This window comes from Bactrocera latifrons, unplaced genomic scaffold (assembly GCF_001853355.1).
Source record: "Bactrocera latifrons isolate USDA-ARS-PBARC rearing strain unplaced genomic scaffold, ASM185335v1 scaffold_294, whole genome shotgun sequence".
Lineage (NCBI taxonomy): Eukaryota > Metazoa > Arthropoda > Insecta > Diptera > Tephritidae > Bactrocera > Bactrocera latifrons.
The window spans coordinates 122,703-139,974 of record NW_017536563.1 but is presented as its reverse complement, the minus strand read 5'-3'; the positions used below and the strand labels follow the sequence as shown (position 1 = coordinate 139,974).

Sequence of the window (17,272 nt, the reverse complement as noted above, 5' to 3'; positions counted from 1 at the left end):
TAACAAACAAACATTCGTTCGTATACATGGGAAAACAGGGCTTTTTTAATGGTTTTCCGGCAATTATAATTTTTTTTCGCTGTAAAAACCATCTTTGAGTCTCAGCGAACATTTAGAAAAAAGAGTTGGCCAAATTGGTCCAGGCGTTGTTGAATTTTGCGCTTACGAACACATTTTGTGACTCATTTTTATATATAATATAATTGCAAAATTTTAGATGTCGCCAATACCTATCCTGAAGTCTTTATATTATATTTGAATTCAATAAATTCCATTCACTCACTCACTCACACAAAAGCATATTACAATAAGCCGAATGTTTCATCATCGACCAATTTTTTCATTCCTTCTATAATTTCGAAAATCCATCGCTGTGTTATAGTAGTTGTAGATAAGCACCACTATGTTATTACGTTGTTATAGTTCGAGACCTGAATCCACCAAAATCAAAAATAACCATTAACCTTTCTGATAGGGAATGGCAAACGTCTATATGCAAGCTTACCATGGAAAAATACTTTTATAATCCCTATCTTTTAACAGATACTTAAAATCCGCTCTTGTTTAGAGTCAACTGTATACACCAAATGTGGATCGCTACGCACATTGAATGCTTTTCCGAAAATTTATATTAACTGTTTCGAGGATTACAACACACCAAAGGGAATTTCGTTGAGTTTTTGAACAATAAATTAAGAATTTGAAATTATGAACGCAGTTGTTTTTTTTTTTTTTTTTTTTTTTTTTTTTTTTTTTTTTTTTTTTTTTTTTTTTTTTTTTTTTTTTTTTTTTTTTTGTTTTGTTACAGTAGTATACCTTTAAACCTGTTATATATTTTCGCAGTACCAAAAACTATAAATTGCATATTCTATAAGTGCATACAGTCACTAGATAGAGTTCGTTGACAGTTTCTGGTAGCTCAAAATCATTATAATAACTTGCGGTGGAATAGAACGGGATGTCAACTGTAGGGGAAACAAAACAAATGTCATGTTTTGAGGACCGTAATCTCGAAGGTGAACTCAGATCAGTATGAAGTATCCGCATGCATAAAGTCGACGCTATTGCATGAAATTAAAACCTGGCAAATCTCGAACTCCTTCACTCAATAACATCAAGCAATTACCAAGAACACACGAATCGCCGAAAATTCAGTTCCAAAACTGTAAATAAGCAACTGCTATGCAGATTAACGAAGAAAGAACCAATTACAGCGCAGAAAATGGTGACTTAGAAAGACCTCAAACAGCATCACGTGTATGTTGCTTGACTAGAACTCACAAGCAGGCTGAGGTCGCGGCCGAAAACCAGCAACATGAAGAATATCGACATTGACCAATTTAGTCGATGTCAGCATCACCTGAGCTGCAGTGAATGCTTATCAAGAAAAAAAATAAATAGATTATTTAGAAATTTCCCTTTACTTAAAAACTCACATAAAAATTTACATTTTCAAATTGATGTTCAAAACTCGCCTGTCGCTTCAATTCCTTCATTCGAAACGTTAAGTACTCACCAGGCCAGCCAACATTTGTTGCTTAACTGCAACTTATTCAATTCGGAAAGCTCATCCATTTTCGTTTAGTTTGTCAAGTGAAGTATTCAATTTGACGGCTTTGAAGCTGTTGATGTTGATCGATGCGTATTGATGACGGCAATAAACACACACACACACACACCCTTATACGCAAAACACGGAAATTCGTCAAAGTAGTGCTACATAGTTTTGGGCAAGCAACTAAAACTGAATGGAAATAAATGTTGCAACCCAACAAYATAACAAATATCAAATAAATATATATGTATGTATTTTTAAAATATAAACGCAAAGCTGTGCGATGAAAAATTTGGCAAGAATTGCCGAACGCGCTCACGAGACAACAAATGAAATGCAATTTCTCTTCATTGTCTCAAATACATAGTATCAGCCATTTGGGCCACTGGTGACAACGCCAAAAACAATGGGGCATTTTATTCTTTTATTYGGATAAAAAGAAAGCAATAGTATTGAATTATTCGTTTTCTTCAATTTTTTTTATGCTCTCGCAACAGCTACCTAACATACTACATACATAGTTACAAGTAACTTTTACCAAAACTTCTATTTGTTGTCAAGTAACGAGAGGCCGCACTTGTGGTCTTTAATCTTTTAATAAGTGAGTATAATAAGTTTAAGTTTTGAAATCAATTGAAAAGTACACCACCTGTAATAGTAAAACACTTTTTTTTGGCACCATTCGTCTTTTATTTTATTCAATATAGCTCCGTTTAATGGTGATACACTTATTATAGCCACCCTCCAACTTTTCAATACGATTTTATGATTAATCCTCAGTTTCGGCAATCATCTCTTCATTCRGCGAAAATTTCTTCCCAGGAAACTGGAAGTTATATCTGAGAACAGGAAATAGTCACTGGGTGCTAGATCTGGAGAATACGGTGAATGCGGAAGCAATTCAGACGCCATAACCTTGTCGGCCAACTGTTGCGTCTTTCCGCGCTTTTGAGCGGGTTCATCGTGTGCAGTGGACTTAGTGGACTCTTGATTGGTCAATCAAAATTATTTTGTGAACACAACCTCATTTGGGCGTCCATTGTGTCCACCGTCTTCGGTGGACTTAGCATACTAAACCTCGATGCTTGATTTTCCTGGGGAGTGTTCGAAAACTCGTTATAAAGTCAAGTCTTTGCTTCAACTGTATTTTTTCTCTTCAGAAAGCTAAATTTACCCACACGAAAATTAATTTTTTCACAAAAATGCTTCACTCACAATGATATAATGAACAAAGTAATGATCGGGCAACTGTGACATTTATAAACGCGCCTTTGAAGTTTGGATAAGATCAGATAAGTACATATGTATGTACTTGTAAGGTCTCAGCTATATTTTCTTCATTGTGTGCTGGATATTGTCTATACGGTGGAAAATTTTCCAATAATGAATGCTGGGTCTCAAGACATCATCTCTCTTGAATGCGAATAGTACGCTGATTATGATGAACGCGAATTTTCGTTCAGACCTTTCAGGATGATCTGCCAAATAATACTAAACGAAAATAACATGACAGCTTGATACGAATCACGCGATCTGTCAAAAAAGACTATTGAAAAAACTTGAATCARCTGTTACATCGTTTTCGATATAAAGAAGATTCGAAATATTCCGGCTTTATTGTTTAGGTGTATCTTACGTTAACGCTGCTATATCCAATATAAATGAAATGAACGTATTCAGTTTAAAAGAGCAATGAAATGACATTATATAAATAATAATAAAGTATGTACCAAGTTTCGAACGGACTGACGGACAAACAGTCAACCGGATTTATCCTATATCTATCGAAATTAGTTTTAGATGATACAAACAACTGTTAGGTGAACAAAACTACAGGGTTTGTCCGGAAAGTAATTGGAATGAATCGATTTAAAAAAAATGTGTTGAACCAATCGTTACAGTTCTTTAAAAACTTTCAAAATAAGCTCCTTCTATGCCGGTGTAGCGCTGCCAGCTTTTTAAAATGGATTTAGTAATTAAGGTTAAATACCACAGGGCATTATGCCAATATAGACCCGACAAAAATTAGTTTTAGTAATACATGAGCTTATAAGTTCTTTAGATCTTCGTTTGACAAAACTATAAAAATCATGTAATCATGTATTAACTATAAGACTAAAAGTAAACGACCATAGTAGTTCCTAAGCCAACATATGGTAGTTCAACTCGTTGTTTTATAATTCGGCAGATATGGTCTTATAAAGGAACTTTATAATTTTTAACAGTTAAKAGTTAGTTAATTTACATTTAATGTTAGAATTTAGAATTTTCTCAAGACAACAAATTTGTAATATATTTCAAATAGAGAGGGGTAAACATACATACAAGTGAAATTGAAAGCGTACAAAATACAGCTTGTGCAAGAACTGAAGCCGCTTGACCTTACCATGCCACATCTCTTCGCTCTATGGATTCTTGAAAAGTTCCAAGAAGATCCGACGTTTTCAAACTTTGTTCAGCAATGAGGCGCGATCGGGCTCAATTCGTATGTAAACAAGCTAAATTCAGCAAKACGGCCACCGAGATCGTGTGATATCGATATCAGTCATCGAAAAACAGATAGACCAACTGAGACATAACCGTGAACAACATATGAAAGAGTGAAAGAGATAGCCTTAAAAAAAATAAATACCAGAGAGTATTCTATCAAATGATAATAAACTTCCACCCTTAAAATTTGAATATTCTGTCCTTTTTCTTTAAAAAAAATTAGGGTACCTCGAAATAGATCACCCTTTATAAAGTGTAAGTTCAGAGTAGAGGCTTCCTTCATATGACAACCATCAGAGAGTTTCTACCTTGAGATAATGTTTGTTGTTTGATATTTTATAAAGTCACTATCAAGCCTACTATACGTCGATAGAAATAAAAGTCTAGTAGCAAGTCCAAATCCAACTATATTTACGAAATATCTGAAATAAATTAATACAATAAAACAGTTTCTTAATTTGGTTAAAGAGTATGTTTTTTTTTTTTTACTAAACTGTTCGTTCAAATACTTTATAAATTCTATGCAAACTAAAMATGCCCTCTGTAGTTGTAGCGATCGCCAACGCTTTTGATCTCACGTTTTTACTTATCTTCTGCAAATTGATGAACCATGAAGTAAGCCTACGACAAATTTAAACGCTCTCGTCACGCAAATGACGATTTTGTGCCATAACATACCTTCTGCCGCCAACTTGCAGCATAACGGCATTCCGTTTTCTACCCATTTTATGTGGCATGGCACAGCGTAACTTATCCCAAAAGCGGTCATCTTGCCAAACCAGATATGTGTTCATGTCCAAATATKCCTTCAATTCCTTATCCAACAACTCTCTGTTGACAATTTCCCCGTATTTAATCACAATTTTGCGCGCACGACCTTCATTCAGCGAGCACTGGTGAGCTGTGAGAAACTCGATGCGCGCCACATTCTCGATGAAGTGCGGCGAGAGCCCAATGATCGTACGACGTGACTGTTCCACCGATTCGATAACTTGTTCCGTTATACAAGCGCCAGCCAGCCCATTGCGTTCGTGCGTGCATATACGAAATGATGGTTCGCACTGCTCGAGTTGTGGCAGTAATGTGTGATTGACAAAGTCAAACTCTTGGGGTGCGTAGGAGATGAAAGCATCGAATGTTTTGTGCTTATCCAGCTCAGGCTCATGGATGCAACAGCTTAATATGTTGCGGTTAAATAACCAGACTTTCACTTGGAATTCATATTTAAAGAAGAGCGCGGTAATGAGAAGTAAGCTGATGATGATTAACGCWGCGTTTATGATCAAAGCAATCATATACCGATAACTTTTAATGTTATCCTCAGTTTGGCATAATTCGCTCAAGATTGCTGTTAGGAGAGTAACATTCTGTAGATTATCACAGCATAACTGCTCGACATCGGGTATGCGCTCCGGATGTGCGCGCACGGTGTATAGCAGCTGCTGTGCAGCGCAGTCGCAAAACCAGTCATTACCACTCATATTCAAAAGTGGTAGTGTGGTGCTCTCACAGAAATGTACGCAAAAAATCGGCACTTAATSTTGTTAAGTGATTCTTTCGTAGATCCAAAACCATCAAATTTCTGGGTAGTTCAGAGAGACTTATGTTCGTGATTTTATTGTGCGAAGCATAGAGTTGCGAAACTTTGGCATAACCGAAAGTAGTATTTGACGGTAAAACCGTGAACTGATTACTGCTAATATCGAGTATTGAAGTGGCAGCTGTTTGATAACGTCGAGTTCCTTACCYTTGCAGTTGATGGTCAAGAACCCCGATTGTTTGTGACAAACGCATTTGCTGGGACATAACACCGGTTGCCAAGCGCATAGTTCGTTACGTTCTAGCTGTRCGATATCTGTTAGTAGTTCGGTTAACTTCTAATTACACTTTAAATCAAAACGTAYGAAAATTAGCATTGTAGATCCAAGCTAATTTACAATCACACTTGATTGGATAGCCAGTCATTGTGACCTTGCGCTCACAATCAGCAGATGTTTTTAAAAGATTTGATAAAGCATATAAATTTTTAATCGAATTGTACTCTAAGCTTATTTTGAATGGGCATTTAACACCGCCCTCAAAACCCAACCCATATTAAACTGGCTCAAACAATTGCCACTTAAATTGAACGCGGTTGAAATGAGCTTTTCCTTCGTACTTTTGAGGTTGCAATTTGATGATATMATTTAGATCTTTTGCCACAGCCAAAGGCATATTGATATTGTCATAACGAGAATTTGTTAATATTGTCGCTGACGTATTGGCGTTAAGCTCAGTGTCCCAAACCGTTTCCAATTGGTTGTCGCTTAAGTCTAGCCTGTGCAGATGCCTCAACGGTTTCAAATTAGCCAAAAGATTTGTGTTGTCATGCAGACGATTGCCATTCAGTTTCAATTGCCATAACCAACGAGCTCATACGAAAAGTTTAGGCGGTAKATAAGACAACAACTGAGATCTAGTATTATTAGTTGCAGCTGATTTGCGAATAAATTTGATGGCAATTCTACGATTGCATTGCGGCTGAGGTTCAGACAACTCAGTTGTGTAAGTTTTGCAAAGATATTTTTGTCCAAACTCTTCATATTATCACCGGCTAAGTCCAGCTGCCTGAGCGCAGTTAGGCTTTGAAAATGCTCTTGAGTCAAGTTTCGCAGCSTCACGTGTTGTTTCGTTAGACTTCGTGCGCTAACTGTAAGTATCGTCAGTGTATCATAGTGTGTAGAAAATATATCAGTTGGTATAGTTATAGAGTCTGTTCGTGAGTTCATGATTAAATGAAGATGAAATAGGTTTTGCACCTTCAAATAATTTGTTTTTGATTTTGCAGTAAAGTCATTATAGATTAGTGTAAATTTATTCGGTTCATTCTTTATAATATTGGTTGTCAAAAAAGYCTTGCGGTATTTTCGCTAGTTGGCGCTGAGAACGCGTAGTTCTAGTTYTATTCGTCGCATCGGGGCATGCTATACCTTTTTGGAAAGCTCACTTCACGCGCTAACACGCGTTTGTTTGATTGTAATTTCTTTTAAGTCGTTCGTGAGTTATAGCGTTGCAAACATATAGCAGAATAAAGAGAAAATACGGCATATTTTACAGTACTACTACGATAAAGGCAAAAATGCATCGCAAGCCCCCAATAAAATTTGTGCAGTTTATGGACCCGATACAGTTTCCATTTCCAACCGCACAGCGATGGTTTCAATGTTTTCGTTCTGGTGTAGAGGTGGTCGAAGATGCGCCACGCTCCGGAAGGCCTGTCGTCGAAAAATGCGATAAAACCGCTGAATTGGTCGAAAGAGACCGGCATAGTAGCAGCCGTAGCGTTGATCAAGAGCTGGGCATGAGTCATCAAAAAATATTGTATGAACCAAGACGTTTTTGACAACCTATTAATAGAACGCAAAACGATTTTAACAGGTTCCCTGTCCAATGTATCTCATGTGATACAAAATTATTTTCTTGTACCATATGTACAACGTCCATATATCATGTATGAACAAATTTTTGCTTGATTTGAAATAAGTTTATTAAATGTATCACTGATGATACATTGAGCGCATGCAATTCAACTTCGTAGTGACACGTTCGTGTATCATAGCTGATACAAATTTTTTGTTACCGTTATAYCACTGTCAAGATGTGTGCGATAGTTCAAAAATYCATCGATAACCTCTAAAAAMGCCTACAACAATATAATTTCAAAAATAAGTGTTTAACGTGTACCGTTAAAAATTAATTTTTGTATGGGGACAGGGAACCTGTTAAGAAATACTTTGTCTTTCTGTTCCTTGCAGTTTTTCTCTTCCCAATAACTTGATTTAAGTAGATTTGACTGAAATTGGTGTTCGAGTAGGAAAGTAATATAATATTTAGTTTTGTTTCTTTTGGACAAATCACYAACATTTGCCGATCTTCTAAAAACAAAGCTTGCGTAAATATCACCGAATTCATCCTYAATATTGCAATGGATATCATCCACACAATTACAAGAAATGCATTCATCCTTAGAACAYTCTTTAACCCAAGCGTCTGGTCGATAGCTAATTTTGTAATTCTCAAAMTGTAAGTTAGTATGCGCCAAGAGGAATTTGCTGTTTACGATCAACCCACTTAGTAAGTAAGCGAGTATTATATGCATCTCTAAAATAATTTTAATAAAATTTTATATTATGCTGTTATTGTTTTTACTTTAGCTCTTCACTGAATAGCCCTTGCAGACCAACTGACACTGAAATACTGAACAATAAATATCGCGCTGTTATTGATTAGACCTCTTAAAGGCCACTTAAATAGTCTTTCTTTTTTTTAACTCCTTATCAAGCAAATTTTTTTTGCAAACCGCAAACGTTCAATGCACTCGTCTTCATAACACATTGCTGTGGTCCTTATAAAAAATGCTTTTCTGCCAAATTCATTAAATTAAAATCTATAATCGAATATGTATGTTGAAATGTCTGTCCGTCCGTCCCTCCGAGCACGCAAACCATAACTTGAATAAAAGTTAAGGTGTTTTAATAAAATTTRGGGTTCAGTGGCACTCTGAGAAGGTTGTTATTAAAGATGGGAAAAATTGGTAAATTGCCACGCTCTCAAAAAGCCAAAATACGAAAAAAAAATACATATAATCCACAATCTATGCTATAGAACCACAATTTGCTACAGATAATCACTATAGAGAGCTTCATCTAGAGAATAAATTATTTAAAAAGTGGGCATTTAGTCAATAAAAGCTTTTACCCGCTTTTAAATGAAATCTCATACCGCCTCGGTGGTGGGGTTACAAATTTTGAAGAACGCGATTGGTCAAAATTGTCTAGAACAAAAAATAGRAATATTTAATCAATTTATCTTCAATTTTCCAGCTTTCCCTAAACTAAAGTAAAAAAAACTTGGATGTCATATATAACGTCGGACCTGCAATGTATTTATAAGTTTCATCAGAAAGCAACAGGTTTTCTAATAACATCGTKGAATAAAATTGAACCAAATTTGTTAGATTTTCGCACTTTCTTCTCCTTTTTCTGCCACTAACTTTGCTCAACCTTAAGGTTCACTCACAATATGTACTTGTGCTGTTGTTGTTTTTCAATAGGTGCTTCACAATTTCTTATTTGCCTCTTTTCTTCAAGGAAATGCCAAATGCCAAATACCTGATATTTGGCATCAGGCATCAGACATCTGGCATTTGCTTGGTTTATATTGAATTTGGCATCTTTTTCTTGAGTTTCCTTTGCGTTTTTTTTCACTTTTTTTGCTACTTCTGCTCTTATGACTTCTTTGTTGCGATTTTAATGCCGAGTTTTTATTGCATTCAGCTTTTTGTGCTCCCACTTGGCAAATTCTTCGTACTTCCTTTGTCGACTGCTGTTGCATAGTTTCTTTTCTTGTTTATTTATTAGTTAGAAGCATATCCTTGTTTCAATTTGTAGCATTCAACACTTGTTTCTCTATCTTTGCCCCGACTGCATTTGTCGACATTCCAYATACACATACTATATTCACTTTCTGAATGTGTTTTCGGTCCCTCGATGGTGTTTTTCAAGTTTACTCTATATATTTTACATTTGTTGTCAAACTGTGTYTATTCCTCATGGTGTCAAATATTTACTTCTTAGTTTCTACTTTTGTACACATACGGATATTACTGTATATTTTCATTCTCAGTTTTGTTGCTATGATTATCTTATGTGCGTTTATTGCGAATTTTTATTAAGTGTGTGCTGTTTGGTCTGTGATTTATTTGCAGTTTGGCTGGCATACTGTCTGCATTTTATTATATTTCACATTTCTACAGTGTTCCCCCTAGAGAAAATGAAAGAATATATATAGGAATATCACAGCGTTAGCCTCAGTGTTAACCATAAAGCTTAGGRGTTTGTGCTGATAACTTTCCTAGTTATTTTTTTATTTGACTTCTTACACCTTGTTTTATCTTATAACATTTTTATGACCAAAAATTAAYCAAAACTGTTCAAGCCCATAGSCACCGAATAKKTGGACCCCAGTATCTATAGTTATCTTTTGACCGAAAACATCGATCAATGGTCAGATATACATTTGAAATTCAGACACAATCCTTTCCTGACAGTAGTAATTCTGTGTATCGAAAATGGRTTGAATAAGGTCAATACTTCCCTGAGTGCTCATGTACCTAATATAAAGATTCTCGGACTTCCAGGTGATTTAATTCTGGACATATCGGGCAATATTTGAGTTACTTAAATAAATTTTCATTGAGTCATGATCAGTTCATGTTTTACTCTTAAGAGTATATCTTTGTTCCTAGAATTGATATAATTGTGCGAAAACTTGAGTTAGTCCCATACACTAATGATTTTCGATTTCTAACAAATCTTTTACCGAATTTGTCGGTCAGTGTAAAAGTTATATAGAGTATATGTTTATATACCATCTCTGGTAGACGTTTTACCTCTTGAGGTATTCCCCGACTTTAAGTCATTCAAACTGGAAGAGTATAAAATATTATGTTGGACCCGAACTTAACCCTTTTTTACTTGTTTTTTTTTATGTTATAAATTTTAGAATATTAGAATAAGAGGTTATTTTACCATACTTTATTTATTCTGCAGTATAAAAATATGGGTATTAACATTTGACTGGTTCATCATTTACATCTCAGTACACCGTGAAGTGGAAAAACATACTTTTATTACTGAACATACCTACGAAAGATGTGGATGAGACGAAAAGATGTGCAGACTACTTAAAAATTAATCGAAGATCAAAGAAAAGTTATAAAAGAAGAAGTCTTCTGTCGAGAGCTACATTGCATTCACTTTGATAGTAAACCCGTAATAAAGGCTTGAAGCTCACTGACGGTTAGTCAAGTGGTGGATGACCTCATTAGCAACAGCTTCAAGCTGCTTTCATATACGGCTTTGTTATGTGGATGCTTGATCGTAGCGGATAGCTGGAAACTGTAAGCAGATAGGCTCATATTAAATGACATCATTGGCCCAATTACAGTCTCGTCTCATAGTAGGGACGAGCTGGTCCTCCGTTATTCTATTGCGTTTTGGTACTGGTTACTAAATCCTTCAGGCCCAGAGTGGAATGCAAGATCAAAGTACTTGCCCTTAGCAATATTCATCTCGCCACAACAMTAAAATTTCTAATTGACACTGTCCTATTAGAAATCATACGGTATAGCTAAAGAATTAAGAGAAGATTATGGAAGTTGCAAGGAGAAAGGACAGTTGGAAACATTTAACAACTTTTTCCCCGACTATCCAGTTTCTCCCGACTACAGTGGAAGTATCTAGGCTGTAATATTTTCTAGGAACCAGACGAAGTAGGTAYAATTGATATCAGAAGCCGCAGTAAATATGTTTCAAGCTTAAAGTGATTTGTCCATATGTGACAGTCTCTTTGAGCTATACTAACAAAAAGACTGTCACATATGGGCAAACCGCTTAGAACTTGTCACATCAAAAACAACAGACATTTCTAGATAGATTAGATAGCCTACATCAACATATAATCCACTTTTTCTCATTTTCAAAATTTAACCTAAATAAGTCAACATGTCATGTTAAGTTCAAATTTGGTTAAAATTTGTCGAGTAGATCCCAAGATGTACATTTTACCTTTGCAAGTAGAAAAATATCCACAATACTATGGTAACACGGTTCGGCAGCCAACTAAAACTATTTTTCGAGAAAGACATACAAAATTTAGGGTAGATCGTATTGGCTTCCTAAGTAACCGTCGTAAAAGTGAAATTATTTAAAACATWTAGCGTAATGAAATTTCCCAGTAAACGTACTAGAGTTTTCGCATTTCAAAGTGTAACCACCTTCACACCGTTCGCRCAGCTGTCACACTGGAATCAGCTGTTTATAAATTTGCTGCATGACAGTTCGGAGTATTGCACACAAGTGTACAAAAGCGTTTTGCSAAAAGTGAAGGCGATGGCGATGGAATTCAAACGTAATAGTGTCATTGCTTTATATTTAGCGAGAAAATCACAGCCAGCAATTGCTCGTGAGCTGAAACAGCTTAATGTGAATAAAGTTTTTATTTATCGCACCATCACTCGTTACAATGATAGTGGTAGCGTCGCAAAACGCCATGGAGGTGGTCATCATTCGCAAAGTGAAGAAGCGACTTGAGCGAAATCSACGACGAAGTTCCAATCAAATTGCTAAACCGAAAATATCCGACCGCAACATCCGACGCATGTTGAAAAATGAGCTCAAGGTCAAGTCTTACAAGTTCAAAAGGCTCATGATCTCACACCGAAGCAGCAACAAGTAAGACTTGAGAGAGCGAAGCAGTTGCTTCCGAATTCCGAACATTGTGTTTTCTGACGAAAAAAATGTTCCAATTGAGCAATTCGTAAACYCTCAAAACGATAGGGTTTACTTGACCGACGGTTCATACGAGAAATTAARTCATCGGTTGGCCACCAGGAGGCAGCACCCGCCACAAATAATGGTTTGGGCCGCTGTCGCCGCATGGGCGCTCTCCAATTGTTTTCATCGAGCCTGRYGTCAAAGTAAATGCGACATATTAYCGGGAAAGTGTGCTGGAGGCTGCTTTGAAGCCGTGGGCAAACAAACATTTCGGTCGCAAACCATGGACGTTTCAACAAGACTTACCACCGTCTCACAGAGCGCAAGTGAACCTAGAATGGCTGAAAAACAACGTTTCGAACTTCATTACGACCACACAATGGCTCTCGAATTCACCAAATGCGAATACAGTGGATTATTCTCTCTGGGCCATTTTGGAGAGTAAGGTAAGAAGTAAAAAATACACCAATCTCGAGATGCTGAAGGAAGCCATTGYCCGTAAGTGGGCCAAAAGTTAAGGCAAAAGGTGGCCATATCGAGCATTTTGTGCTTTAAAATAAATAAAAATAATTTCCCAATCCGAGTTTATAGTTTTTTTTAATTGGTTACTTCGAGTACCGGACATATGCTTGAAAAACTAAAAAAATCTGATTTTACATGCGTCCATCGATTCATAAAGCTTTTATACATTACACATATATTAGTAAAAATCTTTCGTTACAAATACTACTGATGTCAGAAGAGACGCTTGAAGCAAGTGCGAGAGATTTATGCAATTATAGACTGAACCATACGTGAAAGATCTCGAGACGACAAACCATGGCAGACTTACTGTGTGCTCTACTTGTGCTCTAAAAATACGTTCGTAGGCATAAAGATGTTAAAAAGTCTCTTTTATATGCGAAAGAATTCAGAGAGCGGCAGAAATATTGCAAGCAATATTGAAAGACAGATATTTCAAGAACACCTTTTAATATTAATAAATTATTCTTAAAGATTTCAGCCACTTAAATGTAGCGTTTAACTGATTCAAAAAGTTCTTTTCAGTTATCACAACTGCCAACAAAAAACCAAAACTTAAAACTAAAATTTTGGAACTTGAATACACGCGACTGTGGTGCTCTTATCGAAATAGTCTAAAATTTATTTGCAAATTTTTAAATAACAAAAACCGAAAACAGCGAGACAGTAACGCAATGGCACGAAAACTTGCAATTCATTACTTCTGCTTATTAATAACTTCGCAGCAAATTGCTTCACAACAGATAAGTGACTTTTATTGCAGGAACACCACAGGAAGTGATCCCATTTGCACTCATCTGTCATCTGCAGCGAACGAGATACCCACTTTTCGGAAGCAAATAAAACTTACAAAAATCAAAAAAGACTCAAACAAAGAACGTGGAAAATTCAAACACACAGTCGGAGTGCAAAAGTAGGCAACAATGACAAGAAGAATATACGCGTGCTGTAATCATATGCGCGTCTCCACATGTAAGTATTGTACATATGTGTGTAGTTGTTCGCATTGAAATTCGCACAAACACTGATTTATACTCCACAATGTTGCCCACTTGCTTTTGCTAGTTTCTTTTATCTCACTTTTGCAATATAGCATACATTCCTGTGAGCAGGATTTTTTTATTACTTGTACACATCCTTACTTGTTCGTATTTCATATGATATTCTAGTGTGTATATGTTGTATTTATGTGTGTGTGTCTCTTTCGCYGCTATATTTTCCTTTTGCCGCTTGTCACAAATTATAAAGCGAAACAAATCGCAAATAACAAACGCATGTCGTTTTTATTTACTGTCATATTTRCAATGCTCACACACACATGTGTATATTTCTATGTATGTATAGTATGCATCAGTGGGGCATTTTAGGGTAAAAAACTTTGAGAGGGAAAAACTAAGCACCGAATTTGACAGGACTTTGATAAAGCTGGGTTAGGTTTGAACGTACGTACTGGTCGACTTATATTTCGGTCGAAGTTAGAATGTAGAGTTGATCCTCCCGCAAAAGGTAACGCATAATTCCATTTGCACAACTGGTATCGCTGGAAGATTTCCCGAGCTCATACTTACAGTTCCCCAGACCCTTATAGATKGAGGAAGGGTTTTGAGCCTACCGCCAATTTGTTAAGAAGGCTAATATCAATTCCAGCCACAGGGTTTTCATGCTACTGATTCAGAGACCAAACACTCTTTGACTAGACTATAGCGCATTATCAGCGAGCTCAAATCTCGTATTGCAGCTCTGCTATAGAGGCAATGCACTTCTTCGGAGCAGAATATCTACTGCTACCTTTATGGCACCAGAATATCTGCTTGAGAAACTGTTACCTGAAGTTAAAGTAACTACATGAAGACAGAAGGCTACCGCTCCCAACTTTCTTCTAAATTTGCATCCATCCGTGAAAAAGCTTAAAGCATCTTGTTTCTATCGACTTCGCAGCGTCCACAAATCCCTAAGCGTACTCAGAGAGGGAACCTTTCGGTGGGGATTTCGTGGCACACTCCTTGCTAATCTTCGACGCATTATCAGCAAGTTCAAATCCTGTATTGCAGCTGTACATTACCTCTCTGAATGCAGTTATTTTTCGGAGTAGTATGTCTACTACTATCTTCATGACAGCCACCTCCGCATAAAAATCAATGCAGTTGTCGGGTACCCTGAAGCTATAATACATGGAGAYAGAAGGATAMCGCTCCCAACTTTCTTYTAAATTTGCATCCAAAAAAGCATCTCTTCTCCAGCGGCTTCGCAGCGCCCACAAATCCCTAAGCGTGCCCAGAAAGAGAACCTTTCGCTGAGGATTTCGAGATGCAGTGGTTCAAGTTATCAAGGATGCTAATAAACTAGCACAGGTTTTCACAACGTATCTGCTTGAAACTCCTTMTATAAAGGGCATCCCTGAATCTAAAGCAGTCTTCGTCATTTCCATTTGCTGACTTGGTTATTAGATTTAGTTACCTTTGGGTTAGTTCATAGACGGTGTTTAAGCACTTTAGGACAATTTCAAATAAAAATTATGTTAAAGAAATTATTTAAACATTATATTTGAACCATTTCTTCACATCGATAGCCTCTTTTTGACTTGATTGGATCAAACTGACGGTTAAAGAAGCAACCCAGATAGTTTTGCCATCAAACAAGACCAGTTCCAATGCGTTATGGATACAGAATATGGATCTTGGATACGGGATCTTGTTAAGGACATTGATTAAGAATGGAAATGTGGGTGAACAAATTAATAAGTAATAATAGAAATAGGTTTAACCCGTCTCTCAAAAGCCGAGAACTTTAAGCTGACGGCTCGGCCAATGATAGTTATATAGTATTACARTCCCGCCTGAGGTTATATTTTGGAAGAAGGTGTCACTGTAGGCCTCCCAATTGTAAAGCAGCTCAGTGTTTCCAAATGGACTGGCACAATCCCATTTACTTTTCTGCCTTGGATTAAATTAGGGAGGTCTGCTGCGCTCTTTGAACTACGTCAGAATATGCAATCACGTCAATCGAATTTTCATAAGAAACTCAGTGAACATGGAAACTAAACGACTACATTTAAAAGTTGCCCATTTACAGTATCGATCAACGCAGTATAATTTTGTGCAAATGTAATGTGCACTAGATTTGGCCGCATATTTTGGAATGCCATGAATACTGGGTAAACAACCACAAAATTATYGTAGGAAGCGTAGATAACGTGTAGACTTTGGTCTCTAGACTTAGGCTGAGGATTTTATGGGAAGAGTCTTCAGTAWTATGGCAGATTTAATTTATTGGTAATATCTAAGTGATGTCACTTGCAAATCTTTGGCAAACACGAATAAGCATGAACTTATGAAAGAAGTCGCTTTTGGAGTGCTCAAAGGAGAGAGGCTATAGAAGCTTAAGTCAAGAAGAAATATGGAAAAATCATGTTTACTCTGGAAATCACCGTAGATCACAAACGCTTACTGGCTGCATGGACATACGCTACGCGACGTCTGTTTACGTAAGCACTTCATACATCTACAAGGAGTGCGCCACGCGGAGCGGGCAATGCAAATATTGCTCTATGCTGGAGGCAAGTGTGCGCTGGCAAAATCACTGAGGAAARTATGCAATATACTAAACACACAATAAACGGCGAATTGCTGGCAGGCCGAATGCCGCACTGACTCCCACGCCTCSTGCGCGTGTATGTGGCGGAGCGAGCGAAGCATTAAGCCGCAAGCGTTGAGCGCAATGCATTGGTGTTTGCCGGCGATTAYACGATATATGYTTATATATACGTAAGCCAGGAGYTGAGCGACATATCTATGTATGYATGTACATTTKTGCAATGCGGCAATATAAAATCATGTTTGGTCTTCTTTTTTAGTAGAAATTCTTCTATTGCTTTATTTGAATTTCACCTTTTTTTGGCGGCGCTTTTGTGCAGCTGTCGTGTCTGCACAGAGAAAGGCGCGAATGTTCTACAATTTGTTTATATTAAAAATTTGCATTATTTGGCGCCGCAGCTGTATGTGTCAATGATATTTACTGCCGCGTTGCTTGTTACGCGCCGATTGCTGTGCCGACTACACACTGGTTTCACTCGAGGGAGAAAAGAATGCAATGAAAAACTACGTTTAATATTGCACGCATATTTACATAACCAATATACATACATTTATTGACCGTGCGCWGAGATGGCGTTAAGAACAGACATACAGTGTGTTTATCAAAAATAGAACCGATAATGTAGATTTAGCCAGTTGCTATCGTGCTTCCTGCAGGGAAACTAAAAATGCTGATATACTCAAAAGTTCAAAAATTTTGAAAATTTTTCTCTTGAGCTCAAATGAAACTTTTTCTCGAAYAAACGATATGTGAACGACTTTAGGCTTGGTGTTCCTAAACAATTTCGGTTTGATGA

The 17,272-nt window shown here is 36.9% G+C and overlaps 1 long non-coding RNA gene and 1 pseudogene across 3 annotated transcripts; both read right to left on the bottom strand.

Annotated features, from left to right (window-relative positions):
* Positions 1-17: 17 nt before the first annotated feature.
* LOC108970262 lies at positions 18-666 on the bottom strand. 3 transcript variants are annotated; one of them, XR_001993471.1, is made up of 3 exons: positions 506-666; positions 284-431; positions 18-235 (listed from the first exon to the last, which is right to left on the bottom strand). It is a non-coding gene; the product is annotated as an uncharacterized LOC108970262 (long non-coding RNA). The 3 variants fall into 3 exon arrangements; XR_001993470.1 differs by having other exon boundaries at positions 288-431; XR_001993469.1 differs by having other exon boundaries at positions 18-431.
* A 4,011-nt stretch (positions 667-4,677) lies between these two features.
* On the bottom strand, positions 4,678-6,259 carry LOC108970260 (annotated as a pseudogene).
* Positions 6,260-17,272: the final 11,013 nt, after the last annotated feature.